The sequence below is a fragment of the Leuciscus leuciscus genome, assembly GCF_965113295.1.
Source record: "Leuciscus leuciscus genome assembly, chromosome: 10".
NCBI classification, from domain to species: Eukaryota; Metazoa; Chordata; class Actinopteri; order Cypriniformes; family Leuciscidae; genus Leuciscus; species Leuciscus leuciscus.
In genome coordinates this window covers 37,298,729-37,320,761 of record NC_138734.1, presented here as the reverse complement: position 1 = coordinate 37,320,761, position 22,033 = coordinate 37,298,729, and the positions used below count along the sequence as shown (strand labels likewise).

Below are 22,033 nucleotides of genomic sequence, written 5' to 3'. Positions count from 1 at the left end.
ACTTTGAAGTCAGGTTGTTGTTGGCTTAATCCCAGTTCCTTTGCAGCGGCCACAAAGTTTGTTCCGCAGTCCGATCTTATCTGCTTTGCAGGTCCCCGTATGGCAAAGAACCGTCTCAATGCATTGATGCAACTGGACGTGAGACTTAGGCGATCAGGGTGGACATGTGTGCAAGCGTTCTGGAGGCAAGTCTGCCATAAGTTGTTCCTCTGTTCTTCGGCGTAACTTTCGGCACACTACACATTTGTGCAAGACAGAGGCAATAAGCCGTTTTCCACCTATGATCCAGAAGCCCGCTGCTCTCAGGGCCCCTTCTGTGAAGTGGCGGCCTTGATGCTTTACCTCTTCATGATACTGTCGCACCAACAGCAGAGAAACGTGACTGGTCTTGGGCAAGATGATGGGTTTTTTTTTCCTGAGGGCTCAAGTCAGCGTGTTTTAATCTGCCACCAACACAAATCAGATCACCTTAAAGAACAGGTCTGAGCTTGTGAAGAGAACTGTCCTTGGTTACAGCTTGTCCAAGCTCAAGAACTGCGAGCTCTTTTGCATAAACATCTTCCTGTGCTGCTCTGATGATGATGTGTCTCGCCTGAGACAACTCATCCGGAGTACGTGGGAGGTTGCAGTGATGCCATCCTTTACATTCACTGGACTTGTTGTGTCTGTAAGCGCCGGCTATGTGGATGAGTAGGGCAATAGCCCTGGTGAGGGAGCGCATACATGAAAAAACATGGACCCTCATCCTGTAGTTGATAATGTCCTTAGACATGTCATTGTCTCTGTACCACAAAAACCTCAGGTAGTTCCTGTGGTCTTTGCGGACAAGAAAGCAGTGGGACATCTGCTGTATGTCAGCGATCACTGCTACCTGTTCCTTGCGGAAGCGGATCAGCACCCCAATGAGTGAGTTATTGAGGTCTGGGCCTGACAGAAGAACACCATTTAGAGATGTGCCGAAGTACCTTGCGCTGGAGTCAAACACCACGCGGATGCTTCCAGGCTTTTGCGGGTGGTAAACTCTGAAAGTAGGCAGGTACCAACACTCTTCATTCTCCTCCAGTGGAGGAGCCACTTCTGCATGTCTGTTGTCAAATATTTTCTTCATGAATTCTAGAAACTGGTCTCTCATCTCAGTTTTTCTCCGCAGCGTTTTCTCCAGAGAGGCAAAGCGAGTGAACACCTGTTCGCGGTTGTTGGACAAGCGTTGACGGGGAACTCTGAAGGGGAGAGGAGCGACCCAGTTGTTTGACGTGTCTCTATACATTTATTGGTCCATGATTTCCAAAAAGATTGTGGCTTCCATGGACTGGGCGGGTTTGTTGTCGGACTCAGTCTCGCTGAAGACATGTAGTCCAAGGGCCTCCAACGATGCCTTGTGTGGTTTGTTCTTCTTCTCCTTGCCATGGGACACATCTTCAGTCAGCTTCATGAAGCCTTTACATGGTCTGAGAATAGAGGGTCGGCCATTCTCCAGCACACTTGTCTTGAATGCACTCACAGCTGGTTTGTGTGCATTTCCTAGGCACACGTCTCCTACCAAGACCCATCCCAAATCCAGTCTTTGTGCAAAGGGGGCGTTGTGAGGTCCGCTCACTTGCTGTCGGACTTTATGGACTCTCACAATGTCTCTGCCTAGCAAGAGGAGGATTTCCGCCTTGGGGTCGAGTTCTGGTATGTGTGCTGCTACACTTCGTAGGTGTGGATGGTGACGGGCTGCATCAGGCGTCGGTATTTCAGAGCGATCAATGAGAATGTCATTACACTCAATTAACGGTGGTAGCAATAGGCTAGTCTGCCCATCAAGCGAATCGACCTGGAAACCCTCTGCCTTTCTGCCTGACGTCTCAACCAATCCTGCACAAGTCTTCAGTGCATAAGGGAATGGTTGGCCCTTTATGTTGAAAAGCTCGAAGAAATCTGAACGCACCAGTGAACGGTTACTTTGATCATCCAAAATAACGTACATGTTGATTGCCTTTTCACGTTGACCTTGAGAGTATATTCGTACCAGACAGATCTTCGAGCAGGATCTTGCTGTACGATCTGGACCACATACCTGGGTGCAGTGTGAGGAGATGGCTGTGCTGTCACTAGCATGTTCCTCTTCCTCCCCGCCATTGTCTGGTGGGGGTGTAGGCCTTCTGTAGACTTGAGGTGGTGGACCTGGGTGCATAGCAGCAAGATGACTAGCTGATATGCAGCACTTGAAACAAATTCCATTCTCCTTGAGAATGCTCTTTCTTTCTTCAAGAGTCTTCCCTCTAAATACTCTGCATTTCCTTAGCGAATGTGGTTTGTTGTGAATGGGGCAGTTTTTCTCTGGTGAGTTCGCAGGTGGGTCTTTACCTGAAGAGATGTCTGTCTTGTGAACGGATATTTTTCTTCCATAATTATTTGAGACTACCTTGTCTGACTTCAGTCCATTGTTGCTGGCGTATAGAAGGATGAAACTGGGATCATTCCTCCGGCGTGCTTCGTCGCAGATGAAATCGGCAAAGTAATCGAATGGGGGGAAGTAGCCGTTGTTATCTTCTTTAAATTTTGAGCCAACTGAGAGCCATTTCTCCTGTAGCCCATGAGGGAGTTTCTCCACGATGGGCCCAATGCCTCTGGCAGTATCCAGGTAGGCCAATCCTGTGAGGTAACCTTCTTCTCTGGCACCCTGGATTTCCATAAGAAGATCGCCTAAGTCTCTCAGCTTCCCGTAATCTTTGGTTGATATTCTTGGGAATTCATCCAATCTCTTAAAAAGAGACTTCTCCATTACTTCAGGCGCAGCGTAGCACTCTTGGAGGCGATCCCAGGCCTTTTTAAGCGCTACATCTGGGTTCCCGACATGTACAGAGCGAATCCTTTTGATGTGTTTCACAGACTCTGGTCCGAGCCATTTAATCAGCAAATCTAACATCTCAGTGGAGGTGAGTCCTAAGCCTGTAGTAGCATTGCTAAATGATGACTGCCATGCTAAATAATTTTCAGGTTTATCATCAAATCGGTAGAGACTTGTACTCACTAAATCACAACGAGCCAGGTATCGTGCCAGGTGTTCTGTTTCAGGTGTCACGCTTGGGTTGGATGGTGCATACACAGGCACGTAGGATGGCGCTGTTGCTTTAAGTGGTGATTTGTGAGGATGATATGTTGTCTTGGGTTTTGCGGGGTGTCCGTTGTCTCTAGCAGGTGTTGTGTGAAGTCCACCGTCTCTAATGGGTGCTGTATGATGTCCATCATATCTTACCAGACCTGTATGACCTCTATTAAGTGGTGTGCTTGCTGGTTGCACACCACTTAATAGAGGTATCATGGTTGCATGGTTTACACATGGTTTACACTGGTAGCATGGTTGCTGAAGAATGGCTTTGTCAGCACTGTGTTATACTCAGATGGTCTGTTATGGGTTTCAACCTCTTCTTGCCCATCCACTAACTGTAAGTTGCGTTCTGCTGGAGGATTCCATGTGACGTAGCTCCCTTCTGAGAATGTTGCCTCAGGTAATGTTGCATGGGCAGATGGTTGAGTTCGTGGTACGTTGTGTTCAGCTTGTGCTTCAACATATTCATTAGTGCGAGTTACAATTTCATTTTGTAAATTTGTTTGAGAAGATACATCGGTCTTGACTGAACCTTCTAGTTCTAGATCTAGTTCGGCTGCTTCTAATGCCTCGGCTTGGGCGATAGCTGCGGCTGCCTCTCTTTGAAGTTCAAGTGCGCCTAGTTCGGCTTCCAGCTTTGCTTTTCCTAATTGTAACTCTGCTTCTTTCTCTGCCCTTTGTACCTTCAGTTCTGCTTCTTTCTCAGCAAACGCTGCTCGTGCCTTTGCCGCCTCTGCTTTAGCGCGCGCCCTTTCTGCTGCACTCGACGCTGATGAGTGAGAGCTCCTTGATTTTCTTGTTCACGCAGATGCATTGTCAGTCCTTTCTGATTCCATTTTACTCATCTTGCTTCTCAAGACGTTGAAAACTCCAGCTGGATTACGCTTTTTCACTGTACTGTTCTCGCTGAGGTGTAACAACTCCAACTAAACAGTGAGCTAAACTCTCTCTATTCATGAACATGAAGAAATCCGAAATTCTTTGTATGCAGATTTATTTTCTTCACATTGTACTGAATCCATACATATGAGATGAGTGATGAGAAATGAGAGAGTGAAACTAGAAAACAAACAGCAAAATACTGTAATTAGCTAAGCCACATAGCTTTCATGAACATTACTTTTTCAGCACAAAATCAAATGCTTAAAAGTTAATTTAGTCAGAACAAAGATTATATACATACAAGCGATGCTTCTGCCGGGGAATCAACGGGCAAGATGAATTTTCTCTGATGAAATGACTGTCTGCATTTTTTAACCAGTCTGCCGTTTCTATTGCGTTTCTTATGTGTGTTTCCTACTTCCTGTTTTAGCTCAGTTAACAAACGTCAAAATAAGAGTCTGCATGAAACTGAAAATATACCAAATTAAAAGCATAAAAATTAAACTTAAATGCCTGAAGGGCAGAACAATGTTATTGTCAACCCAAGGACCCTGCTTGCAGATGCTTTCCTGGTTCAAAATGTCGTTGAAGAGGAAGAAAAGTGCCAAATGCTGTGCCAAAACCAGTTCATGTGTCAGTCAGTGTGAGAATTCAGTGACAGCGTCTTGTCAAAGTCAACAGCAGACAACCAGTGTTGAGTCTGTTGATGGTATAACATGTGGAGTTGATCTTAGTGCTGCAGCAGTAGAAGGTGAGGAGCAGTTGGTGTTGCTTCAGGATTTGCTGAGGAGAAATGCTGATGTCTTCTCCAAACACTCTATGGACTATGGACATACCACCACTGTGCAACATGAGATACCTCTTGTAGACTCAAAACCTTTCCGCCTACCTTATCGCAAAATACCCCCGTCTCAGTACCAGGAAGTGCGGAAGGCCATATCAGAGATGGAAGAAGCTGGAGTCATTCGGCCAAGCAAAAGCCCATATGCATCCCCCATCGTTGTTGTTTCTAAAAAAGATGGCTCCCTGAGGATCTGCGTGGACTACAGGAAACTGAATTCCTGCAGTACCAGAGACGCTTTTCCGCTACCAAGAATAGAGGAGGCATTGGAAGCACTGGGACAGGCAAGGTTCTTCTCGACTCTTGATCTTACATCTGGTTACTGGCAAGTTGAGGTGGCTGAACACGACAAGCTCAAAACTGCTTTCAGCACCCCCATGGGGTTATATGAGGCTAACAGAATGCCGTTTGGTCTGCAGAATGCCCCCTCAACCTTCCAAAGATTGATGACCTGCTGCTTTGGTGATCTGAACTTTGAGAGCCTCCTTATCTACCTTGACGACTTAATTATCTTCTCTAGGACTTTTGAAGAGCATCTTGAGCGGTTGGAAGTAGTATTCAGCCGGCTCCGCAAACATGGTTTGAAGCTGAAGCCTCAAAAGTGTAGTCTACTGAGGAAAGAAGTTCAGTACCTGGGCCATGTGGTGTCTGCGGAGGGTATTCATACAGATCCTGAGAAGATAAGCAGAGTCAGAGACTGGAAGCGGCCGTCAAGTGTGAAGGAAGTGCTGGGGTTCGTTGGTTTTGCTGGGTACTACAGACGGTTCATCAAGGGATATGCAACATTGGCGGCACCTCTGTATAGACTTACCTCTGGAGACCCAAAGAAGAAGAAAAAAGGGGTAAAAGGAACTTCTGGAACTGTTAAACCGTTTGAGTGGACAGATGAATGTGAGAGAGCATTTGAAGCACTGAAAGAGAGACTGACTACAGCACCTGTTCTGGGCTACCCCGACTTCAGCTTACCATTTGTTCTGCAAATGGATGCTTCTGGTGAGGGTCTTGGGGCGGTCCTTGCTCAAGTTCAAGATGGTGTGGAAAAAGTAATTGCTTATGCAAGCCGAGGTTTGAGACCACCTGAAACCCGCTACCCTGCACATAAGTTAGAGTTTTTGGCTCTAAAGTGGGCTGTTACTGACAAGTTTTATGATCACCTTTATGGGCATAAGTTTTCTGTGCTGACTGACAACAACCCACTTAAATATGTGATGAGTACAGCAAAGTTGGACGCCACAGGTCAGCGTTGAGTGTCACATCTTGCCATGTTTGACTTTGGCACTGAGTACAGGCAAGGGAAGTCCAACTCTAATGCCGACGCCCTCTCGAGGATGTCTAATCAAGAGGTCATAGAAACTCTTCAGTCCTGCCCACATTGCATTTCCTCTACGGAGCAAGACCAGTCCTGTGGAGATGAGTCAGGGAGGAAGGAAGACGTTAGGGAACAAGCGAAAATAACTGTTGTACACAAAGAGGGAGAGTTTCTGGGCCGGGTTGACGAGCTAGCCAATCCATTTGATGGAGCAGGTACTGATGCGCTGCCTGCAATGACAAAGCTGGAGATCAGAGGATGTCAAAAGGAGGACCCTGTCATTGGGCCAGTCCTTCATTACAAGACACTAAACAAAAAGCCAAGACGAGGAGAAAGATTGGAAAAGGGGAAAGATGCACAACTTCTCTTAAAAGAGTGGAGGAGGCTGGTGGTCAAAGATGGAATTCTTTACAGGCAAGTTAAGGATGTTCAGGGACGGTCCATTGCTCAGCTGGTATTGCCAGAGAAAATGCAACTCTTGGCTAAAACAAGTCTTCATGACGACTCTGGTCATTTGGGATTTGAGCGTACTTTTAATCTGTTCCGGGAACGATTCTTTTGGCCGAGAATGCAGTGTGAAATAAAGTCATGGTGTGAGCAGTGTGAAAGATGTTGTCTGAGGAAAACTCCCACTGGAAATAGGGCTCCGCTGGTGAGCATTCACACTAATGCCCCTATGGAACTCATCTGCATGGATTTCCTTGTCCTGGAGATGTCAAAGGGGGGAATAGAGAATGTCCTGGTTGTCACCGATCATTTCTCAAGATTCGCCCAGGCTTACCCCACAAAAGACCAGAAGGCTGTCACTGTGGCAAGGGTGCTGTGGAATAATTTCTTCTGTCGATTTGGTTTCCCAGCAAGACTCCATGCAGATCAAGGCGGAAATTTTGAGAGTACAGTTGTGAAGGAGTTGTGTAAGCTGACTGGAATTACAAGGACTCATACTAGCCCCTACCATCCACAGGGAAATGGGACCACAGAGAGATTTAACAGAACTCTTATGAATATGTTAGGCACTCTTGATCCTGATAAAAAACCCAGGTGGCATGAATACACTGACGCACTGACACATGCTTACAACTGCACTCAACATGATTCGACTGGTTTCTCCCCATACTTCTTGATGTATGGCAGACATCCACGACTGTCTGTTGATCTCATGTTTGGCCTGTCAACAGCAAAAGAGCCATGTGAGTACAGTGAATATGTCCAGACTCTGCATGAGTGCTTGACCTATGCTTATGATGAGGCAGACCGAATGTCGAGGCATGCTAAGGATCTTCAGAAAAAGCACTATGACAAGAAAGCCAAAAGCCACATGTTCCAACCTGGTGACAGAGTGATGGTGAAAGTGTGTTATGTCGAGGGAAAACAGAAACTGGCTGATAGGTGGGAACCACTTCCATTTGTTGTGGTGAAGAAACAGCTAGGAATTCCAGTGTATGTGGTTCGTCCAGAAGATGGTGACAGGGAAAGAGTCATCCACCGAAATCTTCTGTCCCAGTGCATGTTTTTCCCAGTGAGTTCCAAGTACCTTGCCCAAGAAGAGCCTGACATGGAGGAAGTGTCTGGAATGGACTAAAGTGTTTCCGAGGAAGAAGAGGAAGTAGTGGAGACAATTGAAAGTGGAGACAGTGTTACTCAGTGTACAAGTGTGGAAGGGCCAGATGTTGTAGACGAAGAGCATGAACAGGATGGAATTCAATTGAAAGAGACTGTGAGTGAAAAGGAGGAGCATGGGGAGCAGACGCCATTGGAAGTCTCCAATCCTGAGAGGCCAGAGAGGAAATATCCTGAGCGGAAAAGGCACCCACCAAATAGACTCTCCTTGGAGATACATGTCCTCCAAAGCGAGATTGACAAGGAGAAGGTAGAGAGAGGAAGGAAAGTGTGGGAAAAGGCTAAAGCGAAGAAGCAGCTCTACTTTAGCAATGCATATACACACACACACCCCACACAGACACTTCAAAGAAAATCTTAAGATTTAAACTGATTTAATTTTGTTTAGTGATGACTGGGACGGCCTCATTTAAAGAGGGGGTGGATGTAGGGAAGATGTAATATGTTTCTCCCAGCCTTAGGGGGGCGCTGTGTTCTATGAGTGTTTCACTGTGTGAGTGAGCCCTTCTTCACATGGGTGGAGCTGTTGTTAAAGGGATAGTTCACTTTGAAATTAATTTTTGGTATGTTTTAGCTTACCTCAAGGGCATCCAAGATGTAGGTGTCTTTTTTTCCGCAGTAGTTTCAATTTTGATATTTTTAGGTCAAACCGTTCTTGTCTGTCAGTCATATAATGCAGGTCTATGGTCATTATCTCAAAGAGCATGCACAGAGTCCAAATTAAAACAATTCCCCGTCGTCCAAATTAAACAATTCCCCATCGTAAGTACACATTGATGGCCTAAGACACGAAACGAGCGGTTTGTGTGAGAAAACGAACAGTATTTATATCATTTTTACCACTTATACACAGCCATGTCCGAGTGATCTGATCTGACGTGTGTGCAGACTGGTGCATAGATATATACACACTAGATGTCGCCTTGTCTACGGCAGTTCATTGGAACGAATGTCTTTAAGGCGACATCTAGTGTATATATCTATGCACCAGTCTGCGTACACGTCAGATCAGATCACTTCGACATGGCTGCGTATAAGAGGTAAAAACGATATAAATACTGTTCGTTTTCTCACACAAACCGCTCGTTTCGTGTCTTAGGCCATCAATGTGTACTTACGATGGGGAATTGTTTAATTTGGACGACGGGGAATTGTTTTAATTTGGACTCTGTGCTTGTGTTTTGAGACAGTGACCATCGACCTGCATTATATGACTGACAGACAATGAACGGTTTGACCTAAAAATATAAAAATTGAAACTACTGCGGAAAAAAAGACACCTACATCTTGGATGCCCTTGAGGTAAGCTAAAACATACCAAAAATTTATTTCAAAGTGAACTATCCCTTTAATTCAGTTCTATTTTCCTTGTGAAAAGGTAAGATGTTCTCTGTTACATCTATTACATTTCTTTAATTATATTGGCCATCCATGTTATTTGAATAAATATATTGCTGTTAAAGATGTTAACTAACATATTTGCGCAGTTATTTGCGACGGATGGTTTTGTATTTCTGATATTATTTAATGGGTTTTACCTTCCATGTGATGGGGTATATTTTTCTGTATATTGTATTATGTTTAACATTTATCTGAGTATTTTGGGTTATAGTCTTTGTATTTTGGATGCATGTGACATTTAACATTAATTGTCATATGTGGAAAGTTATTTTTCCAGTCTTTGAGAACCCCTGTTATTGAAGGTTTAAAATAACTGCAGCTAGAACTGTATTGTTTCGTTTTGTGATATTGTATGCATTTTTATTTTTGATATTAGTAACTAACAGTTCTATTTTCCTTGTGAAAAGTGGCTGATGCAGAAGAGCCCAATAAATAAGCTTCACTGCTGTGACGACAACGATATTTGTGTCCTCCTCATTCAACTATCATCCAAACACAACGCAGAGACATTTGGGGGAGCACACAGAAGAAGAGGGTTACATATACATACAGAGATAACCGGAGTAGCAGAGCGAGCTGAGTGACGCGCGCTGTTCCATTTGCAGAATAACCGGACTCGCGTCCTTTACCCATATATGGATTGGCCAGAAGGTGGGCGGGGTTAGGATTTCCCAAGATTTTCCAAGATGGCGCCGCCCATACCCCCCATAAACGGCCTCAAAACCGTTCTTCAGAAAGTCTATGGGTGACGTCACAGACGCTTTGTCCATATTTTTTACAGTCTATGGTTGAACACCATTGAAGACAATGTTAGCATCTGTTAGATTTAATAGTAGGGGGAAAATGGTTACATTTTAATTTAAGTTTTTTTCCGCTATTTTCATCTTCCGGGTTTAAAATCTTCATCGTGTCCACGTCACAGGCTGCGACATGGCAGAGCACTATTACTTTGATGACTCATCGGTGTCTCATAATTATTCATGACTGAGTTTTCTTATCCCATGAGAAGACACTTGCTCTTAATTATTCATGACACCACGTGGAACTTTCCAATGAGAGACATGTCAAACTGTGATATCGTGTAGTAGATAAGAGAGGCAATGATGGGACACGCGTTTGTTTTTGTGGTGCAAAAGTTCCAGTGCATCTTTCCCAGCAGTGTTGGGCAGTAGCGTCGCTACAAGTAGTGACGTTACTAGCTTAACTACATTTCTCAATAGCGTGGTGGTAGCGTCGCTGTTTTCTGAATCAAATAGCTTTTCAGTAGCGAAGCTCTTTTGTTGATCAAGTAGTGCGGTAGCGTCCACACAAGCTGAAGCTACATTTTCTGAAGCACAAGCTCAACTCGGGCGCCGCATGATTAACATCGCGCAACATCAGCATCACACGTGCACACGGAACGCACATGTAGGAAATCTTGTGAATTACGGCCGTTTCAGACCGCAACCGCGAGCAGCGCGAATGGTTTTCGGCGTGCATGTTCAAGTGCATTCACTTGAAAGCAGGAGCAGCGCGTGAGCTGAGCAGTAGTGGAGCTGAGGGTTTCGGCGCCGAGTCTATTTTTCATTCACCATTGAGTTCACGCTCAATTAAAGTGAAAGCACACTTTTCATGGACAAAATAAATATGATTTCACACTAAAAGTACCTAAAATGCGCATAATTTGCATGTATAGTGTGTTTTAACAAGAACTAGAGTAGGCTATGTCAGAAATCAGAAAGATTCAAAAATATTTATAGAAAATGAACCCATTTAAACTACTTTTTATTAATCAGTTTGGGCAGGGGCGTAGCACCAAATGTTGGGTCCTGGTCACAAAACCAAGAGGTGGGCCCCTCACAACACCGCCGTCTATATCAATATATAGGCTATCAATATATCTTTGTGGGACCCCCACTTCGCCAAGGGCCCCTGTTAATCTGTATCGGTGGGTCAAACTCAATGAAAAATCGGAATTGGCCTAGAAAATTGTAATCGGTGCATCTCTATAATCTTTCTGATTGGCTGGTATCAAACATGACCACATAATCTGATGTTCACCTAGATGTTTTATTTATTTATTTGTACATTTGCCGTAGTATTGACGATGGGTTCAATAACACATCCTGCAAAAGAGGGGCCTTGGCCAGAATCTAGGGGTAATTTTTTTGCCATGTTGGTACTGTCTGGAGCAGGTCTTAATTATGTTGCTACTGTGGTTTGAGCTGAGTTGAGTTATAAATTAACTTACAGTTAGTCCTGCAAATATGCCAAAGTCTAAATTGTGCATACCAAGGTTATTATAGTTTTTTTTATTATTATAGTTATTCTATATTAGTTTTTATTTTAATATCATTTTCAAATTTCCTATAAATTTCAGTTTAGTTTTAGTTAGTTTCATTAATGGTTTTGTTAGTTTTAGTTTAGTTTTTATTTTGTGAACACATTTCTATTTAGTTTTTATATATTTAGTTTCAGTTTTAGTAATTATAGTTTAGCAGAGTTAACAGAACATTTCCAGTTAAAGACATTTAATTTCAGCAAAGTTAAATGTTTGCAGTTTACATTTAACTCTTGTGAAAACCTTTCAATAATAAAAATTAAATAATTGTTTGAGGATGAACAAAGAACCAAACAAATGCAACTAAAATTATATAATAATATTAAAAATGAAATCTTGTTAAACGTGGTGTATAAGAAAAAGATATGCGTATGAGTATTATGATTATTCTTTAAGGTTATTTCAATTATTAATCCTTTCAAACATTATTCTTGTATTGAACCATTTATGCTTTCTGTCTATTGCATCGTTTAAAATCATATAATCATAGTTATACACATATTCAAATGTTCTCTTCAGACCAGACATTTAGTATACTTCTACTCTGACAAATATACGTCTATTTCTGGGCTATAGACATGCTTTTTGTTTTTTCCGTTTTCGTGCTCAGTGTGGTATCTTGTCTAATATGTGTGGTATAGGCCTATCTTGTTTAGGCTAGTTTCACATGAGATGGTTATCTTATACCTGGAAATTAAGGTACAGCTGTATTTGCATGAGGTGGAAATAGATTTGGGCCTTTCTGCTTCTTAGGGCTGGTTCACACAGTCGGTTTTGCTTTGAAAAACGGAAAAAATAGTTTTTCTGTGGGAAAAAAGAGAGGCACAGTAGGGGAAAAGCGCAAGGTCTCGATACGTGTCTTTTAAAAGTTGAACTTATTTTAACTTGAGTTCCGTGTTTTTAGAGCGTCGTGTCATGCACGTGATGCTGCAGAAGACGCGAGACTCAAGCGCAACGGTCATACATTGAAAAATAAAGTAGCACAGTGGAAAAAAGTGATTTTCCGGTTGGCTTATTTAGGAGAGCTAATTAATTACGAAAACGATTATTTATTTTTGCGAATAATTATGTTGTTTCAGTTATTTTTTCAGTAACTGTTGTTAGTTTCGTTTAGTTTTAGTTTTTCATTAATGTTGAAATTTCTATTTTATTTCAGTTTACGAAAATGTTTTTTGACCAATAGTTTTAGTCTTAGTTTCAGTTTTTGTTTACGAAAATAACATTGGTGCATACCCAGGCAAACATGTTGTGCATATGGATACGTACACATACAGATGAATACACGCACACTCTTGACACCTGGTTTTGTTATTATGTGGATCACGTTTTTTGTTTTTGTTTTTGTTGCCAAATTGGTTTGGAACAGTTGTTGAATAAACAATTGAACTGAACAATTATGCTTGCTTATCTGTTGAACTTACAGTTTTATTGATCACTGAGATAGCATTGATTTGGAATGAAGTTGGTTCAATATAATGTAATTTTAAAAAATAGCTTAGATGTAGTGAACTACTTTTGCCATATTCCTGTAGCTTAGCTTGCTACATTTTCCAGGGTGGTAGCTTCAGTGTAGTGAAGCTTCATTTAATGTAGAGTAACTGCTAGCTTAGCTCACTACATTTTCCAAGTAGCTTGCCCAACACTGATCTTTCCCCGCGATACTGCCAGGGCTAGACTCTGGCTGCGAGCGGTTGGTTGGCCATCAACCACGGACACATCTAAACTATATGTGTGTAGCAACCATTCAACTGGAGAATGGTGGACTTCGGCCTTGTACAGCAATGCAGGTTTCGTCTTGCGAGTGATGTGGTCCCGAAGACTTTTCTATCGCTTCAGAGGTGTGTGTGTGTGTGTGTGTGTGTGTGTGTGTGTCTAAAATGTAACCCTGACCGTTTTACTTGCCTTTTGTTAAATAATCACTCGTTATTAAAATTTAGATATTTCGATAATAGCCTACCTCAATTGTATGGAACGTATGCTTAATTTGTGCACATTTTTATGTCACTGTCTATCTTTATGATGTGGGTTTAGGGGGTGCATAGATCTAGTACGGAACTTTTAAGCGGAAAATGTATTATTTTCAAATATATACATTTATAGTGTGTATATAAACAAATATATATTTTATAATGACATAATTATACATATGCATGTACATTTATATGCTTTAAATATAATTATGATTACTGTAGGCTAATATATGTAGCAGGGCATTCAGTTACTTTTGAAAGGACAAAAATAAGGTGTCAGTGTATTTCATTAGACTTTAACTTTGTCAGCTATAAAAAATCTAGAATTTCCTCACGTTTTACCACTGAGTTTTAGTGACAGTCGATATGCATGGGCCACTGGCGATGACAGTTCCCACCCTCCCCTGCCGTGCCAAACCACACCCACTCTCCTCCCTTCTTCTCACAGCCACCACGCCCAATTAAGTTGCATTTTTCAAAAAGATTGTGAGCTAGACTTGAGCTGAAAGAGGGGGGTTTCATGACCCTTTAAGAGTAAGAGGAAGAAACGTCTGAAAACCACAAGAATACAGCTATGTTAGAAATAAGCTAAAAAATAATGCAAACGGAAGACTTCAACAAAATCAAATACCATCGATTAACAACCAACAATAATGTACAGCATGTGAAAAATGTTAACCTATTCTATTACACCCAATAAACAAAATAATGAACGTTTAAAATAGCATCATATGACCCCTTTAAGGGTGAAGTGTGAGTTCATAATGTTGTCTCTATATCTTTTATTTTATTGCATTGTTTGGTTTAGAAGAAAACATATATAGTGAGTCAAAGGAGAGCTTTAATTAATATTTTTTTTCCCTTGATTGAGATAAGAGCAAAGCTGTAGTTTTAGTTTACAGAAGTGGGAGGAGTCAATATAGCCCCTGTTCTTCAAGCAGTCATAACTTACATTCAGCATTTTCCAGACCAAAAAAAAAATTTGATCATGATGGAGCTCAACGTAAGCTTCAATTCCACATCTAACAACACTGCTGTGGGTTCAGATCAGATTACTCCTGCTGTAGTTCTGGGTTTGTGCTGTTTGGTGGGTTTACCAAGCAATATCGCTGTAATCGTCAGCATTGCTCGTGAGTGGAGCAGAAATCTGAGCTTTACCTTAAGCCTAATGCTAAACCTTGCTGTCTCTGATGCTTTGACCCTTTTCTTGGCTCCTGTCGTGCTGTGTGGAATACTGTTTGGATGGAAACTTGGCCTTTGGTCTTGTAGCATCCTGTTCTTCTTGGGTCACTGGAATCTGTATGTTGCTGTCCTGACGGTCACCTCCATGAGTGTGCACCGCTATCACAATGTCATCAAGTCAAGGGTCACTAACAGGAAGCTACTGCACAGACTGGAAAGACGACACAGACGCCTTCATCTGACTGGCATCTGGATTCTAGCCTTTGTTTTTGCCCTACCAATATGTTTCACTCAAGGACTCAAGGACAAGGATGGATTGCAAAGATGTCAGAGGACAATGGACTCACAGTCTGTAGAAGTTAACATGTTATCTCTGGTTGCACAAAGGCTTGAGCCAAAAAGCCAAGAGCTCCAGTCTAACTAAAGCTCCACAGGACAAGAAACCCAGAAATCAGGGGGCAAACGTTAAGACTTACAAGAAGAGACTTGTGGTCAGCATCGTTGTGGCTTTCTTTCTGTTTTGGACTCCTGCTCACATTATCAATGTGATTGATATAGTTACTACTCTGACTAAAACATCTCATCCAGATGTTTATGCCCAACTGGAGTCCTTCCGTAGAGTTTATGGTGATACAAGCAAGACTCTGGCTTTGCTAAACTGCTGTCTGGATCCTTTTCTCTATGCCGTCTCTTCAAGAAATATTATAAAATGTATCAGAAAGAAATGATTCAAAATTTCTGATTGGATTATTTACTTCCATGTTTTAAAGACTCCGTTTCCTCATTGCTGTTCTTGTGTGGTTTGCTGTAGATGAACACATGCTGTTGATGGAGAAACAAAATTCAACATTCTTCTGACTGTATTTCATTTACATGCATCCATTTATACATACTGTCATATTTATCAACATGAATAGAGTATGTATAACATTGTAAATATCACATAAAGAGATTTTTTTTTAATTATTTCTTAATGATCACTGTCACAATTTGTGAAAAGATGACAAAATTGAAACCTATTAAGCACATAATTAATAAAAAACAGTGTGATAAATATGCAATCAGTATCTGTAAAATAAGTAATTAGCCAAATTTGATTAAATGTAGGGTTGCAAAATCCAGCAAATCTGTGATATTCTAGTACATGTCTTACATAACTTTATACTGCTCTGATATAATATACTGAATATTATACTGCTCTGGGGCCGTATTCACAAAGAATTTTAAGGCTAAAAGTAGCTCCTAACTGGCGAATTTAGGAGCAACTCCTAAAAATAATGGGCGTGTCACTCGTAACTTTAGGACTCCTATTTTTTTTGACTAAGAGTAATTCACGAAGCATTTTAGCCCTAAAAGTAGCACCTAAGCCTGGGACAGCTTAAAAGAAGTCGAGAGGACTCCTAACTCACTAAGACCTATTCACAAACCGCTTTTTGTGGCATTTCACGTTGCGATGTTTTGAAATGCGTATGCGGCGGCTACAGGAGCTTCCAATCGCGAGGGAACAATTTTGCATTGGATGCAATAACGCCACCAACAACAACCAAAACTAGGCTACTCATTGCATGTAAACTAATTGTAACGTTTCATTGTGAATCAAAAATGTTCTTCTCTTTGCAAACGTAGGCAGAGGCATATAGAGACAGATTAATTCAATAATGTTGCAAAGATATTGCATCAATCCATATGTTTTATTAGGCTACTATATATTTGTTTTGCCTTACTATTTATTTATTTAGGCTATTTATTCAGTTATTCATCATCTTCCGTCCTTCGCACTACTTGTGTAGCGCACGCATTCTCAGACCTGTCACTCATCATCGTAGGGGAGGTGTTTGGAATCATTCCCGCGTTACAATCATCAGCCAATCAAGGTGGTCACTTCAGTCAAACTCGTGCATGAGTAATGACGTCATCCATAGCAACGAAGACTCACTCTTAGTTTAGGAGTTTTCATTTTTCTTTACTAAGAGTAGGTCTGAAAGGCGTTGTGAATAACTTTTAAGAGAAAACTCCTAGCTAAAATCTTTTAGTGCGATTTAGGAGTACTCCTAGTGGTAAGATAAAATGCTTTGTGAATACGGCCCCTGACCATTATTGGCATTGTTGTAAAGCTTTCACATCTGTTCTGTTTAACACCTGAAAGGTGACCTCCTTGAGTGTCCTGATGTTTGATGAGGCGTGTGTTGCTCAACTTGTCTCTGCAAAATCCCCCACATGTGCCCATAGTGTTAGGTCAGGGGCCGTATTCACAAAGAATTTTAAGGCTAAAAGTAGCTCCTAACTGGCGAATTTAGGAGCAACTCCTAAAAATAATGGGCGTGTCACTCGTAAGTTTAGGACTCTTAATTTTTTTTACTAAGAGTAATTCACGAAGCATTTTAGCCCTAAAAGTAGCACCTAAGCCTGGGACAGCTTAAAAGAAGTCGAGAGGACTCCTAACTCACTAAGACCTATTCACAAACCGCTTTTTGTGGCATTTCACGTTGCGATGTTTTGAAATGCGTATGCGGCGGCTACAGGAGCTTCCAATCGCGAGGGAACAATATTGCATTGGATGCAATAACGCCACCAACAACAACCAAACCTAGGCTACTCATTGCATGTAAACTAATTGTAACGTTTCATTGTGAATCAAATTAAAATGTTCTTCTCTTTGCAAACGTAGGCAGAGGCATATAGTGACAGATTAATTCAGTAATGTTGCAAAGATATTGCATCAATCCATATGTTTCATTAGGCTACTATATATTTGTTTTGCCTTACTCTTTATTCATTTAGGCTATTTATTCAGTTATTCATCATCTTCCGTCCTTCGCACTACTTGTGTAGCGCACGCATTCTCAGACCTGTCACCTGTCACTCATCATCGTAGGGGAGGTGTTTGGAATCATTCCCGCGTTACAATCATCAGCCAATCAAGGTGGTCACTTCAGTCAAGCTCGTGCATGAGTAATGACGTCATCCATAGCAACGAAGACTCTCTCTTAGTTTAGGAGTTTTCATTTTTCTCTACTAAGAGTAGGTCTGAAAGGCGTTGTGAATAACTTTTAAGAGAAAACTCCTAGCTAAAATCTTTTAGTGCGATTTAGGAGTACTCCTAGTGGTAAGATAAAATGCTTTGTGAATACGGCCCCTGGTGAAATGCATATCCATTGAAGGATTGTCACTAATGAATAGAGTCATTGTCATGTTTAAAAAGTGCTGAACAACACTGGGAATAAGGAGAATGAGAATTGTGAATTCATGTCACCTTTAATTTAGCACAACTCCTCACTCCTTCAGCACTCATCCATCCCTATATAAGAACTTAACTACCACCGACCTTCACTGTGGGGACTAGGAACTTCTCACTGCAATGCTCCCCCTTGCAATGTAATACGTCTTGGATGCTGTTAGATCCAAAATGATCGATTTGGTCTCATGAGACCAGAGTATGGATTACCAGAAGTCTATTTTTGGTAATATGGGCCTGGGAAAATTAGTTTCTATGACTAAATTGAAAACGTTTTAAGGAGTTTATTTTGCTTTATTTGGCTAGGTGTTAGTTCCTGTGTGGAAATCAACAATGCATTTCACTTCTGCATGTTGCGACTTGCAGTGTGATGTGTGTGATATGAAATGGTCACTCTTCTCACAGCTTTTACCAGCTCTGAAACATTTCTCCTGCTCTTTTCTTAGCAAACAAAGCTTAAATTGAAGGCTTGATTGTTTGTCACAAGACCATTCTTTTTGAGTTTCTGTGTTACTTTTGCTTTGGTAATCCTCTTGTACCAGTATCCTCTTTTGTGCAAAAAAAAAAAAAAAATCTTCTGACAGTTCTTTTTCAAGTGGTTTCATTGTTGTCAGTATTAAGTATGAGAATGATTCAGTGAGCTATATAACACTTTTAATTGTCAAGATATTACTCGTTCATATTTGTTGGTTCCACATACTCACCTGTTGATTAAAAACTGCCTTTATCTTACTTTAGACATTGTGTAAAAATGTGTTCTCATTTTTGCAACACAACATAACAATTAAAAGATTCTTATAACACTTTGATAAGAATCTTATTTTCCTGGGGCCGTATTCACAAAGCATTTTATCTTACCACTAGGAGTACTCCTAAATCGCACTAAAAGATTTTAGCTAGGAGTTTTCTCTTAAAAGTTATTCACAACGCCTTTCAGACCTACTCTTAGTAAAGAAAAATGACAACTCCTAAACTAAGAGTGAGTCTTCGTTGCTATGGATGACGTCATTACTCATGCACGAGCTTGATTGAAGTGACCACCTTGATTGGCTGATGATTGTAACGCGGGAATGATTCCAAACACCTCCCCTACGATGATAAGTGACAGGTGACAGGTGACAGGTCTGAGAATGCGTGCGCTACACAAGAAGTGCGAAGGACGGAAGATGATGAATAACTGAATAATAGCCTAAATGAATAAAGAGTAAGGCAAAACAAATAGCCTAGTAGCCTAATGAAACATATGGATTGATGCAATATCTTTGCAACATTATTAATCTGTCACTATATGCCTCTGCCTACGTTTGCAAAGAGAAGAACATTTTAATTTGATTCACAATGAAACGTTACAATTAGTTTACATGCAATGAGTAGCCTAGTTTTGGTTGTTGTTGGTGGCGTTATTGCATCCCTAGTTATGCCTACAATGCAAAATTGTTCCCTCGCGATTGGAAGCTCCTGTAGCCGCCACATACGCATTTCAAAACATCGCAACGTGAAATGCCACAAAAAGCGGTTTGTGAATAGGTCTTAGTGAGTTAGGAGTCCTCTCGACTTCTTTTAAGCTGTCCCAGGCTTAGGTGCTACTTTTAGGGCTAAAATGCTTCGTGAATTACTCTTAGTCAAAAATATTAGGAGTCCTAAAGTTACGAGTGACACGGCCATTATTTTTAGGAGTTGCTCCTAAATTCGCCAGTTAGGAGCTACTTTTAGCCTTAAAATTCTTTGTGAATATGGCCCCTGATTAATACTGATATGCTAGCCTAGAAATCTAGACACACCCTAGCGGCCGCAAATTTTATTTTGCAGCCAGTGTCGTCTAGCAACTCTCTGTTGGCTTGCGAGCTGGAAAAACCAAACTCTAGTCAGGCCAATCACATCGTGTAAAGAGTCGGTGGGTGGGCTTAATATAATGACGGCAGAGTTATGACGATTCCACGTGAATTCCCTGCTACTTAAAAACAGAGAAGATGGCTGCTGCTGCTGCATCCGGCGAACAGCGGTCTTTCGATTCGTCTTTGGCCGCGACTCTGGAAGACTTGCAGTTAATCTTTTCTTTGAGAAAAGAACAAAGAACGGCACTTAAGTCATTCTTAAAAAGGAAGATGTGTTTGGAGTTTTGCCGACCGGATACGGCAAAAGTTTAATCAATCAACTAGCTCCGCTGGTGGGAAAACGCTCTGGTTGGTTGTAGCGCTATCCTATTGCATGCAGAGGGAATTTGAAAGACAACCGTTTATTCCGCCCCTCGGATTGAGCCCTGCCAATGGTGTGTTCCCAGACCCAACATCTTGATGCGGGTCTGGCTTGTCAGGCTATTGATATGCTTCATTGGTAAATGATCAAGCAGAGCTGTTGGAACATTATGGGCCCTATCATAAATCTGGCGCAATGTAAAGTGTAAAGTGTTTTTTGCTAGTTTCAGCCCGACACAGTTATCTTTTTCACATCCTGTGCCACGTTGTTTAAATAGCAAAAACGACGTTTGTTTGAGCGTATTGTTGGCGTCTTGCTATTTTGAGGCAACTGAAATAGACTGCGCCATTGACCAACAAAAACCTGGTCTTAAGTCATTGGCGCAGTATTTTTATTTTAAGGGCGCATTAGTAATATGCACCTATAGGCGGGTGCACAATGCGTGTACACTCTGCTTATTACACACGCAGGGACACGCAGCAGCACACAAACTAGCCAAATATTAAAAATAAAAGGATTTGTGATAGATTTTTCCTGTACGCACCTGACTTAGGTTGAACCGAGTGTCCTTGACACCTGAAAATATTATACTCAGTTGAGTTGCCTCTGAAAGCATGGGTTGATGCCTTCTTACCGCATAAATAAAATGCCCAAGAATTAGAGTTACCTGACCGCAATCTAACCCCGCATAAGAGTCTCACAAAGAGTCGAACGACGTCTCGCCCCCTATCGAACACTATCACTTGGGAATAAGGTCTCTAGTGTTCTTAACCCGCTCCACACTATCACTTGGTAGTAAGGTCTCTAGAGTTTCGCTAAATAACTTGTTCCACTAACTAACTTGCTGCGCAGCAGTAATAAACAGACAGACTTCAGCAAATGTCCTGTAAATGCTTTAATCACGGCCGGGAGAGTTCTCGAACAATTCTCAGAGAATCTCACCCAAAAAGAAGAATGCGTCAGGTTTTATAGGATTTCACTTACATACAATTAGAGGAAGTACATTTTAATGCACATTTGGCGTGCTGTCCGGGGGAGGGCTCCGAGCTCAGAGTACGGCCCGAACCCAGAGTACTCCCCCCGTATGTAAATGGATAGGACTAGAAGTGTGGAGAAGGGGTGGTGGAAGGATGCTGCTAAACTGTCAATGAATTGAGGTGAGACTGCTGAATATACACCTCTTATTGATTGCTGAATGCTCTCCACTCGTGTTTATTATCTGAACGTGCTCCTCCCGAATTTTGTTAATAAAACATAATTTCACGAGTTCACACTTACATACAATTAGAGGGAGTAAAGTTTAATGCGTATTTGGCATGTTGTCCGGGGGGATGGCTCTGAGTTCGGCCCGAACCCTGAGTACTCCCCCCAAAAGGCTAAAGAGCAGAGGACAGCCACCGGACTAAAGACCCTACCCGCCGACGGTGGAGTGACAATTCAGATCTATGCTTACTGGATGGAAAAGAGGATACACGTAAGAGGAAACATGAGTACTCTACCGAAGAAGTTCTCACTGCGTCCGTTGTGAGACCAATGCTCACTGGACAGAAAGAGAAATCATAGATGCATGCTACGTCCGATGGGAGACCAATGCTCGCTGGATGGAGAAAGAGGAAACATAGATGCATGCAACGTCCGCTGGGAGACCAATGCTCGCTGGATGGAGAAAGAGGCAGGACAGAAAAAGAGGCATCGAGTAGGGGTTTTAACGGGTGAGTTACGGGAATATTAATTCTGAATAGTGAGGTACTGGAGAGGAGACATCACTGCTGCGGCAGTGGAGAAGACTAGCCAGAGAAACGGAGCTCCTACGGGAGCAGAGGAGACATCACTGCTGCGCCAGTGGAGAACTTACCTAGAGAAACAGTTCCTGCGGGAGCAGAGGAGACATCACTGCTGCAGCAGTGGAGAAGATTAGCCAGAGAAACAGAGCTCCTGCGGAAGCAGAGGAGACATCACTGCGGCGGCAGCGGAGAACTTACC

General features: G+C 41.9%; 2 long non-coding RNA genes and 1 pseudogene across 3 annotated transcripts in view; 2 read left to right on the top strand and 1 right to left on the bottom strand.

Moving 5' to 3' along the window:
* The window catches only part of LOC309508127, a 746,145-nt gene that overhangs the window by 534,520 nt on the left and 189,592 nt on the right, over nt 1–22,033 (top strand). The window lies entirely within an intron of this gene.
* LOC309508138 lies at nt 4,072–4,365 on the bottom strand. Its single transcript, XR_014209411.1, has 2 exons — nt 4,278–4,365; nt 4,072–4,153 (listed from the first exon to the last, which is right to left on the bottom strand). It is a non-coding gene; the product is annotated as an uncharacterized lncRNA (long non-coding RNA).
* On the top strand, nt 14,190–15,477 carry LOC309508059 (C-X-C chemokine receptor type 5-like; annotated as a pseudogene). Its single transcript, XR_014211642.1, has 2 exons — nt 14,190–15,330; nt 15,431–15,477. The product of XR_014211642.1 is annotated as a C-X-C chemokine receptor type 5-like (transcript).